This window comes from Narcine bancroftii, chromosome 4 (genome assembly GCF_036971445.1).
Source record: "Narcine bancroftii isolate sNarBan1 chromosome 4, sNarBan1.hap1, whole genome shotgun sequence".
Classification (NCBI taxonomy): Eukaryota; Metazoa; Chordata; class Chondrichthyes; order Torpediniformes; family Narcinidae; genus Narcine; species Narcine bancroftii.
The window spans coordinates 86,548,978-86,561,142 of NC_091472.1; the positions used below are offsets into that span (position 1 = coordinate 86,548,978).

The 12,165-nt window shown below is 36.3% G+C and overlaps 1 protein-coding gene across 3 annotated transcripts in view; it reads right to left on the minus strand.

Annotated features, from left to right (window-relative positions):
• Window positions 1-12,165, minus strand: part of LOC138760779 (uncharacterized) — a 218,896-nt gene that overhangs the window by 92,770 nt on the left and 113,961 nt on the right. Inside the window, exon 1 of one of the 3 annotated variants that reach the window (XM_069931854.1) lies at window positions 6,756-6,807. The exons of the other annotated variants lie outside the window; for them this stretch is intronic. The gene's annotated coding sequence lies outside the window, so the exon portion shown is untranslated. Of the gene's footprint in view, window positions 1-6,755; window positions 6,808-12,165 lie in introns of those variants that run through there. 3 annotated transcript variants of the gene reach the window in all.

The following is a 12,165-nucleotide window of genomic DNA, read 5'->3' on the forward strand; positions in this document are numbered from 1 at the left end:
ACTGTGTACCAAAAATAGTAAAACTAGATCAAACTGGATTTATTAAAAAAAGAAGAACAACAGACAATATCTGTAAATTCATTAACTTAATCCATGCAGTACAAGGAAACAAAACTCCAACAGTGGTGGTTGCTTTAGACGCAGAGAAAGCCTTTGACAGAGTAGAATGGAATTATTTATTCAAAGTACTACAAAAATTCAACCTACCAGAGAAATATATTAATTGGATTAAAGCATTATATAAGGGACCATTGGCGAAAGTGACAGTAAATGGATATATATAAAACCAATTTAAATTAAGCAGATCAACAAGGCAGGGATGTCCACTATCTCCCTCACTGTTCATGTTAGCTATAGAACCACTAGCAGAACTGATAAGAACAGAAAATAAAATAAGAGGGATAAAAATAAAAGAGAAGGAATATAAAATCAGTCTTTTTGCAGATGACGTTATAATATACTTAACAGAACCAGAAATATCAATAAAAGAATTACATAAGAAATTGAAGGAATATGGAGAAGTATCGGAGTACAAGATCAACGCAAATAAAAGTGAAACAATGCCAATGAACAATGTGGATTTCACAAGTTTAAGAAAAAAATCACCATTTAGATGGCAAACACAAGCAATTCGATACCTAGGTATACAACTAAATAATAATCTAGGCCACCTATATAAACTAAATAAAAACTTACAAGACAACTTAAGGCACTGGAAAGACTTACCACTAACACTGATAGGAAGGATAAACTGTATTAAAATAAACATCTTCCCAAGGATACAATACCTATTTCAATCATTACCAATTCACCTAACAGAGAAATTCTTCAAGGAGCTAAAGAAAATAATAAGGAAATTCTTATGGAAAGGGGGGGGAACCGAGGATAGCACTAGATAAATTAATAGAATGGTACAAACAAGGAGGCTTACAACTACCAAAGTTTAAGAATCATTATAGAGCAGCACAATTAAGATACCTATCAGATTTTTATCAAACAAGGGAAAAACCAGATTGGACCAGATTAGAGCTAGATAAATTAGGGGAGAAAATACCTGAACATATACTATACAAGTCAGATGAAAAATTGGTGCAACATAGGAATTCACCAGTATTGCACCATCTGCTCAACATTTGGAAGAAGATTCACATAGAAAGGAATAAAATAAATTATCAACTACCAAAATTAATATTGACACAAAATCAACTAATCCCTTTCACAATAAATAACCTTTCCTTTAGAGAATGGGAGAGAAAAGGGATCAAAAGAATAGAAAATTGTTTTTTGGGAAATAAATTATTATCTTTTGCACAAATGAAGGACAAATATAATATAACTCACGATACAATGTTTGCATACCACCAACTGAAAACCTACTTGAAGGACAAATTGGGAAACAGTCTGAGGTTACCAGAAGGAAGCAATTTTGAATATGTGATTACAGACACAATGATAATTTAAAAAATTATAACAAACAAACATGTACATCAAACTGCAAGAAAAGGAGAACGAGGAAACAAACTGTAAACCTAAACAAAAATGGGAACAAGATCTAAACATAAAGATAAAGAATGAAACATGGGAAAAGCTATGCTCCAGAACTATGAGAAATACAATAAACATGAGGTTATGCATGATACAATAAAATTGGTTACACAGGCTATACATCACACCCCAAAAGTTAAATAAATGAGATCCAACAGTATCAGACAGATGTTTTCACTGTAAAAAGGAAATGGGAACAACAATAATGCAATTTGGGCATGTGAGAAAGTGAAAAAATTTTGGGAAGATCTAAACCAGATATTAAATAAAATCACAAAAAGCAATATACCAAAAAACCCAGAGATCTTCCTTCTAAGTAATAAAAGAAATAAAGAATTTGGACTCGATTTGAATGGAGCACAAAAAAGATTTATTATGATAGCCTTAGCTGTAGCAAAAAAATATATTATGTCAACCTGGAAATTAGAAGACAACTTGAGAATACAAAAATGGTACATAGAAATAAATAAATGTATTCCATTAGAAAAAAAATAACATATAATTTAAGAAATAACATCACAATATTCGAACAAATATGGGAACCATACATGAAACACAATAGAGAAATCCTACCACGGACCTCCACCACCTAAAATGACAGAAGGAGAAGACAGCAAAATGAACTGACGCAGTATATAAAAGTAAAAAACAAAAATTTCTTGTTTATTTTTATTAAGTGACGACATTATTTAACGGGTTTAATGTATCATATAGATTGAACTTTGAATAAATGGGAAAGGGGGGTGAGGGAGGGAGGGAAGGGAGGGGGGAGAATGTCACTGTATATATTCAAGAGAAAAATTTCTGACTGTATTTTGGTCAGTATGGTTCATAGTGTGAAAATAAAAAAAATTTAAAAAAAGAAAGATTAAATTTGGCTGATACTTGTTCAAAAGAGGCAAAATTATCTCAAATAAAAAGATCATTAAAACTTTGGATACCTAATCTATGCAATTCCTTGAAACCTGCGTCCAGCAGAGACGGCTGAAAAAGATGGTTATCCATAATGTGACTAGCCAAAGAAAAACAATTAAGCCCAAAAAAATTCCCCTAAATTGAGCCCATATTCTTAACCTATTTCTCATTAATCGATTGTGTGTCAATTTAAAAAACGAATATGGTTAAAAAAAGATTATAAAATTGCTAACATCGAAGTTTTTGTTGGAGAACGGCAGTTCCATTTCTACCCAGGAGGGGTGATTCACTGACTGATCCAAATATAATAATAAAAGTAAATTATGTATGTTAATCACCCAATAGTAAAATTTAAAATCTGGAAGCGATAATCCTCCATTCCTTGTGGTCTTTTGAAGATGGGCTTTATACATGGTTTCTTCCCTTGCCATATGTAGGTAGAAATAACTGAATCTAATGAGCTATAAAATAGATATAGGAATAAAAATTGGTAAAGCTTGAAAGAGATACAGAAATGTAAGTAAAATGTTTATTTTAATCAGATTAATATGACCCATCATTGTAATAGATGAGGGTGACCTCCCAAACTACAGCATGTTTAAATGTAGAAAAAATATCAGAAGTGATACTGTTGATCCTTTGGTTAAATTTGAAGAATCCTTTACATTTATGAGGGTAGAGGAGTGGAATTAACCACAAAGATTGTTTAACCGCTGAAACATGGTGGCCCATCTTTTGTTTTCTTTTTTGTTTTGTTTCTTAGTTGGGATATTTTTGTAATAAAATTTGATTCTTTTTCATGTTTGGGAGGCTCAGTTTACATATGTTGCTCGATATCTTGTCATATGTTGTTATACGTTAACCGCTGTTAATGCAATCCCGATCTCTTTGTATCATTCTTATGTTTATTAATCTGAAACTGAATAAAAAGATTGAAAAAGAAAAAGAGAGAGAGGAAAGATAAGGGTAACCAACCCAATAATAATAGTTTAATCTTATTGAGTAATACCAAAAAAATTCTCTTTCATTACATTTTTGTAACTTTTCATAATTATAATTCCTAAATATTGGAATTGTTCTTTAACTATTTTAAAAGAAAAATTTGAATAACCTGTATAAACACCCTTTAACAGTAAAAGTTCACTCTTGTTTAAATTTAATTTATAACCTGAAAACTGGCTAAATCGATCAAACAAAATTAATATATTTGGTATAGAAACCTCAGGATTTGAAATTAAAAATATTCTACAATGATATTTTTGCTGCGCCCATGTTTTCTCAGCGAATGAATTCAAGAAGGAGGGCAGAATCTTCAATGCAGCTTTCTTTATCTCATCACTATCATGTCATAGAGAGGAATAAGCAATGAAAAGATATTTTAGGCTGCAATCACATCTATTCTGCATTCCGCGGAGGCATTAAAACAAGAAAACCTTAGCCTGTCACGAAATGCACTGAAGAACAAGTCAAAGTCAAGTCATTGTTGTAGTGGCTGCAGCTTTGCACTCTGTCAAAGGAAAGAGGCTCGTGACCCGCCAGTTTGTTTTGTCTATGCTGTTGCTCATGGGACAATTACTGATCTTCTTCTATGCAGTTCCTTGGTGTTGAGAACGACTTTCCTCCATCCCAATTCTGAGAAGACGCATGAAGCTTCTGTAGGAAACATAGACATTGCCGCAGAAGGGCCAGGAGCAGCCTGATGAGCTGGACAGATTATGTGCTCCTTCCACTCCCCATGCAGGCCTTCCACACTTTGCCTCAGAATGCTCGGGATAACATTCCTGCTCATCCAGACACTATTGTGTCAGGATCCCACTTTCCACCCTGTACATAATGGGCTGGATTGGACATTATTGAAGGGAAACTTTGGCTCACTGCAGCGCATGAGTCCGTCATTCCCGAGTCCCTAGACTATGCTTGGCAGAGTAGGAAGCAAATGCTCACTGGAGGTCAGAGGGTGGACTGACTTAGCTTGTGTCGAATGTGGCTGCTGGCCACTGTTGAAAAGCCATGGTTAATTTTCAAATTTTTTAAAAATTTAGCTTTAACTCATCAAATTAATTTACAAAAAAATTCATTGGTAAAGATATTATAATTTGAAGTGTTTTTAAGTGCCTCCTATCATTAGAATTATATGAAGACAATGGAGAAAAGCTTGAAGTGTCACAAGACCAACAACGTAGTGAACTTAGGATCTGCTGCCCACGGCCTTGTCACTCTGAGGGGTCCACACTGCTATGCTGGATGTGGCAGCGGCACTGGGTTAATGTGGCTGCGAGGATCCCATAAGACATACAAGGTGGGTATCGGGTTTTCAGCATGGATGCGATGGGCCAAAATGTCTGTTTGACTCTATGCAATCTCGAGTGGCTCATACAAGATAATGCCCAATGTCCAATAGGAAGAACAGACCCTCCAAAAGTAGGGTGCTAACCTGGATTTTCATTTTGAAGTTGTTCGAGTGGTGTTTCTCACTCAAAGGCTGATTGCAAATCAGCGTTATCCTTCAAATAACAATTAAAGGGAAGAGACTGATGAAGGACTCAGGCCCGAAATGTTGATTATGTATCTTTATCTTTGTTACATAAAGAACACTGTGTGACTTGCTGAGTTTCCCCATGAACCTCATTTACCCATTATTGTTTTTGGGAGCTTGCTTTGTGTAAAGTAGCTGTTGCCCTCAAGGTGTCATGACATGTAGAGACCCTCCTCAACTGTAAAGCTTTTGGAGATATCATAAGAAAGGTACCAGAAAAGAGCACATCCTCTTTTAATGAAATTCTTTCATTCTTTTTGTGACTTAATGAATGGAACTGTAGTCCAGAATGACAAAATACTGCATGGCATCACCAATTAAACCAGTTATACTTTTTGATTGCAGCAGTGATGATACTTTGCAAACTGATCTGTGAAGAATACCTGTACTGCAGGCTGCCTTATCTCAATATAATCACCTCTTTTTTTAGAGATGGCTGAGTGATGGTCATGTGTCTTTCACAAATGAGGCCCAGCTCCAATTCAATGCATTAATAGTGAGCCTTGCCCCACACATATTGCCATGAATGTGAACTGATGTTTTTAACAGATATGACTGGTTTAATTTAACCCTTTGAGGGTTGAAGTATTTAGCAGGTTAACCATGAACATTTTCTTTTTTTTAAATTTGGAGATACAGAACAGCCCCTTCTGGTCCAAGAAGCAATGGTCTGTTTTTGCTCTTAACACTCCATGTAACATGAATTCCAAATACATATTAGTTCTTCATTAAACTGCCCAATACACCCATGTAACTCATTAACCTTCTAATGGACACCTGGATCATGGAAGGAAACTGGAGCACCCAGAGGAAACCCACGCAGACATGGGGAGGCCGCACACATTCCCTACAGACAGCAGTGGATTCAAACCTAGGTCCTTGGTACAGTAATAGCATTGCATTAACTGCTTCACTAACTGCACCACCATCTTTAAAAGGGAAGTGTTATAACAATTAACAGCCTGAAATAATAAACCAAGGTCATAGATTCAAAACTCATTTGCAAAAGGACTGAAGGGCATTTGAGGATACTTTATTGTCGGCGGGCAGCAACCTCCTTTGAAGAAGACCGCAGAGCCTACCTCACTGACAAAAGACAAAGGAGGAAAAACCCAACACCCAACCCCAACCAACCAATTTTCCCTTGCAACCGCTGCAACCGTGTCTGCCTGTCCCGCATCGGACTTGTCAGCCACAAACGAGCCTGCATCTGATGTGGACATACCCCTCCATAAATCTTCGTCCACGAAGCCAAGCCAAAGAAAAGAAAAATAATTGTTCCTTGAGGACCTGCCAGGAATCGTGAAATTATACACCCAGAAATTATTTACTGATTCTGTAAATATTTTCTAATAGGTATTTAAGCATGAAGAATATGCAGAGCCTCCAAGAGGGTACATTACGAAGCATAATTGTTCCTTCAAAGAGCCAGTAACAGTGTGGTGGGATGAATTGCTTCCTTCCTCGTTCGTTCATTCAATCCGTAAACAAACTCTGTCCTAAAGAATGGGAAAAATGATCAACAGAAGTCTGTGCCTTTTCACGTATCTGAAGCTTTGTGTTAGAACATTTTCAAGCTTCGGCAGAGAAACTGCATGGCAGATTCTAATTTCTGGATGATAGAAAACATTTTTCTTTTAACTAAAGCAGCAAAGTTTGATTCCAAAAACTTGAATGAAATTATTGCTAACCTGATGAGTATGAGGGACCAGCTCGGAAAAGCAGTACATCTTCAAGCTCTTTTGCTTTGTTTACTTACCCAAGTTCTGTTCAGTGAACTGCAACAACTTGATGCCTGAGTTGAAATTTTCTGGAAAAAAAAAGACATTCCAGGGAGAAGTTATTCCCTTCTAATTAAATTAATCATTGGGTTGTTTAAAATTACCTATTTTACAGCAGGATTGATTTGCTATTGGAGACCTGTGTGATTAATCACAGCCATGCATACCATTCCAGCATACATAGTGGCCTGGGCTATGTGGTCTAAAGCTGACGGATGCATCATAAATTATTCTACCTTCCTGGAATGAGAGGAAGATGAATCTGAGAAACAAAATCTTAGACCAGCAGAAAGAAGTTAAAGAAAAGGTCTCTGTAATGCTTGATAATTTGAAAATGTAAAAAGTGGTTTTCAAACTGCCCCCTCCGCCAAACTCACATTCCATCTTAAGTAATCCCTATGCCACAAGCGCTCTGTGATTAGTAAGGGATCGCTTAAGGAGGGATGTGAGTGGAAAGAAAAAGTTTGAAAACTGTACCTAATTGACTTGTCGTGTGCACAGTTTCATAACTCCAAAGGAAATGGGCCAATGACAATTTTTCTCAAGTAAAATATTTCAGTAACAATTGGATCTAGAGCAGATGTTCTCAACCATTTTTACCCATTCACATACCACTTTAAGTAATCCCTTACTAATCACAGAGTACCTATGACATAGGGATTACTTAAAGTGGAATGTGAGTTTAAGGGGCCAGTTTGAAAATTACTGATGTAATCCATGGCCTCACGACAAACATTTCTATGATCTTAAAATCTCACCCACAAGAATCTGATTCTCGTACCATGAACATGCCAAACCCAAAGTATCATTCATCAAGTTATTGTTCTTGGACCAATGAAGTTCAACTTTGATATATTTCATTAACCTGTTACAATAGTGGTGTAAGATCTTTAGGTTGTATACATTCCTTATTTTTTAGGTAATATTTGTGTCATCTGGATAAGACTATCTATTTGCAAAGGTACAATATTGACTTGGAATTTTTGATGGATCGCAGTGGTGGATAAGCTGGTAGATCCAGGTTCAATGTGCCACGGCTTCCAGGAATTTCAAGTCCATTTTTAAAATCTTTCAAAGTTACATCAGAAAAGGGAGTTTATGTGTCAGAAAAGACATTGTTTATCAAAGAATATCAAAAGCGTAATCACCCTAGAGTATTAATAATGCAACCATGTTATTTTCATAGAGGAAGTAAAGGAAGAGTACTGAAAAGGCTATCTAGGACCACCCTCTAGGAGATATTTAAGTGACAATGCTTCACGGGAAGTCTTTTCAATACCCCATAAGATGGTTATAATATGAATGTTTGCACTGTCACAAAATACCAAATGTCGTGACTTGTTCATGACAATAAATTCTGATTCTGATCTTCCATCTTGTATCGATTGCAGAGTCAGAATTTATTGTCATGAACGTGCCACAAAATTTGGTGTTTTTTAGCACCATCACCAGGTGCAAACAATACTGTAAAAATATTTATAAAAAATTAGCACAAAAGAAGAGAAAAAGTGAGGTCGTGTCTGTGGTTCATTGTCCATTCAGAAATCTGATGGTGGATGGGAAGAAGCTGTTTTGGTACCATTCGTCTTCAGGCTCCTGTACCTCCTTCCTGATGGTAACAGTGTGAAGAGGGCATGGCCTAGTCGGTAGGGGTTTTTGAAGATAGAGACTGCTTCCTTGAGTCACTGCCTCTTGTAGATGTCGTAATAGAGTGAAGACCAATGCCCATGATGGTATTGGCCAAGTTCACAACTCTCTGTAGCCTTTTCCTGTCCTGTGCATTGACACTTCCATACTAGACAAACAGTAATGCAACCAGTCACTCCATGGTGACGTACTAAATCTCCTCAAACACCTAATGAAGTATAGGCACTGGTGAGCCTTCTTCATTGACATGAATGCCCCAGAATAGATCTTCAAAGATGTTGGTACAGGCAGTATCCTTCTCCCTTCTCCTCCAAGATACTAAAACCTCCTGCCACTTCTTAACATAATGTTCTCTTTTGATAAACATTGTTTTTAAACTGAATAATGAAGGGACCATCATTCTATAAAAATATAATTTGAGCTTTTAACGACTATATTAATTGTTCGATGAATTTCTTTAATATTTTTCTATAATAGTCAATACGAGAAAAAATGTTTGCTAACCATTATTTCAAAAGACTTAAAATAACATTCATAATTGTGCTTACAGAATAAGAAACATTTTGCCAAAATGTGCTGATTATTTTTCAGAACTTCTGCCAAAATCTGTGTTGTGCAATATAATTGTGAAGACTTTTAACTTTTATTGAATGGAGATTAGAACAAGATCAAATAAAATGAACATTCTGTTAACTGGACGATGTTCATAAATACTTTCCTATCTATGGAAGATTGGCTCCTAATTCATGATGAAGGCACAAAGGGTTTTCTACATTTGTTTCTGAAGGCTCCATATGGGAAATTTAATTACACTGAGAGAAAAGGACCAATCCCCATACATAGAATCAAATCTGGATTCAAGATTTCCCCCAGGGCTGTCAATCAGTTACAATGTTAGATAAAGGAGTAAAATGTTAGTGTTTATAGAGGTCTGGCTCAGAACAAGACCAATAAATACATTATGAAAATGATTCATCAGACTGGGAGAAATAAATGTGGGTTGTTACAAAACAAGCTGCCTTTGAAGCTTAACATGAAAATCTTTAAGGGGAGCATAGTTTGCGCAGCGGTTAGCACAATGCTGTTAAAACACCAGTGACCAAGGTTCAAAATCAACACTGTCTGTACGGAGTTTTTTTACATTCTGCCCGTGTCTGCATGGGTATTCTGGTTTCCTCCCACCCTCTAAAACATACGGGCTTAATTTGTGTGTAATTGGACGGCATGGGTTTAAATGGCCAGAATCTGCTTCTACTATGTTGTAAATGAAATAAAAAATAATTTAATAGCACATTATGTATCGCTGCAAATAGATTGTACATCAATTTAAAAATGTGTTTATAATACTGTATATATAAATGTGTGTGATTCTGCCCTTTCCTTGCAGACATGTCTTTTAACCATCTCTCTTGAGCAGTTTAATCCTACTGCAATTATAACCACTGAAATGTGCTCTGATACTGAAAATTGTGAGCTTCATTCACACCTCAGAGAAATGAGAGATGGGGAAAGCAAATAACAAGCCACAACTAACAGAATTTATCGGACCCTCAAATTATTTTATTCCTGTCTTAGTTAGGCATCCAGCCTCCATGTGCAGGTAGTCATTGAATTACTGGGATAGACATGTTTTTTGAAGTATATCAGGTTTACATGTGGCTCTGAAAATTAGTATGGTCAGAATTAACAAATGAATGCACACCAGTGCATTATTTTACATCAAATGAATGCACACCAGTGCATTATTTTACATCAAATTATCCTCCAAACTTAATAAATGCAATGAGATAGCACACATTATCAATGCCACACACAGAAAATGGCAGTCTGCAGACACCAACTCTCATTTGTGGGGTTCTCAGTCCCAATGAAATAGGGTTGGATTCATTTCAGCAAGTATTTGAAAAGAAACAAAGGCTTGCATTTATATAGCAGCCTTCCAAAGTTCAGGATGTCCAATAGTTCATGACTCTTTAAGTAATGGACACGTGAACCATATGAGCACCGTTTTTCTAAAAAAAATTAATTGTTTGCATCATTACAGGAAAAAAAATGAATAAAACATTAATCAAATATCCATAGCGAATGATACAAAAGACGTACTTTTATATATTTTCTCCCCACCCCCCCCTCACACAAAAGTAAGAAAAGGAAAGAAAAGAAAGATACACCTACCATTTAATATACAATAATATTAGCATACACAATCATTAATTGTTATTAAAAATTACTAATTAAGAGGAGTGGATAAGATAGAAGAGGTGCAGGGAAAATTATCTATAAAATCCATATATGGTTTCCAAATACTATAAAAATTTTCAACTCGATCTCTTAAACTATATGTAATTTTTTCGAAAGGTATACAATTTCACATCTTATTATACCATCTACTTAATAACACTTCTCGGTCACCTTTCCATGATATCATACAACCATATAACCTCTTACAGCACAGAACAGGCCAGTTCGGCCCTACTAGTCCATGCCGTAACAAATCCCCACCCTCCTAGTCCCACTGACCAATACCAGGTCCATACCCCTCCAGTCCTCTCCTCTCCATGTAACTATCCAGTCTTTCCTTAAATGTAACCAATGATCCTGCCTCGACCACGTCTGCCGGAAGCTCATTCCACATCCCTACCACCCTTTGCGTAAAGAAATTTCCCCTCATGTTCCCCTTATAATTTTCCCCCTTCAATCTTAAACCATGCCCTCTAGTTTGAATCTCCCCCACTCTTAATTGAAAAAGCCTATCCACATTTACTCTGTCTGTCCCTAGACATTTCTTTGCAGGTGGCTATTGCGATACTTAAAATTTTTTCTTTGTATTTGTCCAATTTCAATTTTATATCATTTTCATAAATATATCCAAGTAAAAATATTCTTGGATCCTTTGGTATATTTATCTTCATAATTTGCCCTAATAATAAACTCAGTTCATTCCAAAACCTTTCCACTTTTTCACAAGACCACAATGAATGCAAAAAAGTCCCTATTTCTTTTGCACGTTGAAAACACCTATTTGAATATGATTAGGATTAAGTCCATTTAACTTATGTGGAGTATAAAACACATTTGAGGACTGTTAAATTCTATGTAGGCAGCGTAATAGTAACCAGGTAATAAGCTTCAAGTAATATTGATTAGAACAATGAAGATTTTTAAACCAAAAATACACTTTATTCACAATAAATTATTTACAAAATAGAAAAATGTTCAAACTTTTCACACCCATAATATCAGTCATATCTATAGATTCCCATCAGTGTACATTGTTGCATTTGTTAACTAAATACACCGTTTCCACTTCTGTGGCATCTTGTTGGTTCTTGCCCCTCTGTTGTTTGAGGGCTTCCCCTCGGTCTCAGCGATTCCATACCGGGTAGTCCTCCTCCACAGTGCTTTTCCAGACTGTATTCCTTCCCCACAGTCCTCTCGCATTGGCTGCATCAAGCCTCGGTACATCCCTCAGCAGATACTCATGAAGACTGGAATGTGCCAGTCAGCAGCATTCCTGCACTGACAATTCAATAGGTTTTCGACAGACCAAAGTGCGTCTTTCACCAATTTGATGATCTTCCAAAAGTTCTGGATTTGTCTGTCTCTGAGTGCATCCCCGGGAACAGCCCTTAGATCATTCTGTCACTGGGGATGGACTGTGGCAAGGACCCTTGCATCCTTCTTCACATACCCTGAGAATACAGCAAAGAGGTGGATGACTGTCTCCAATCCACTGCAGTC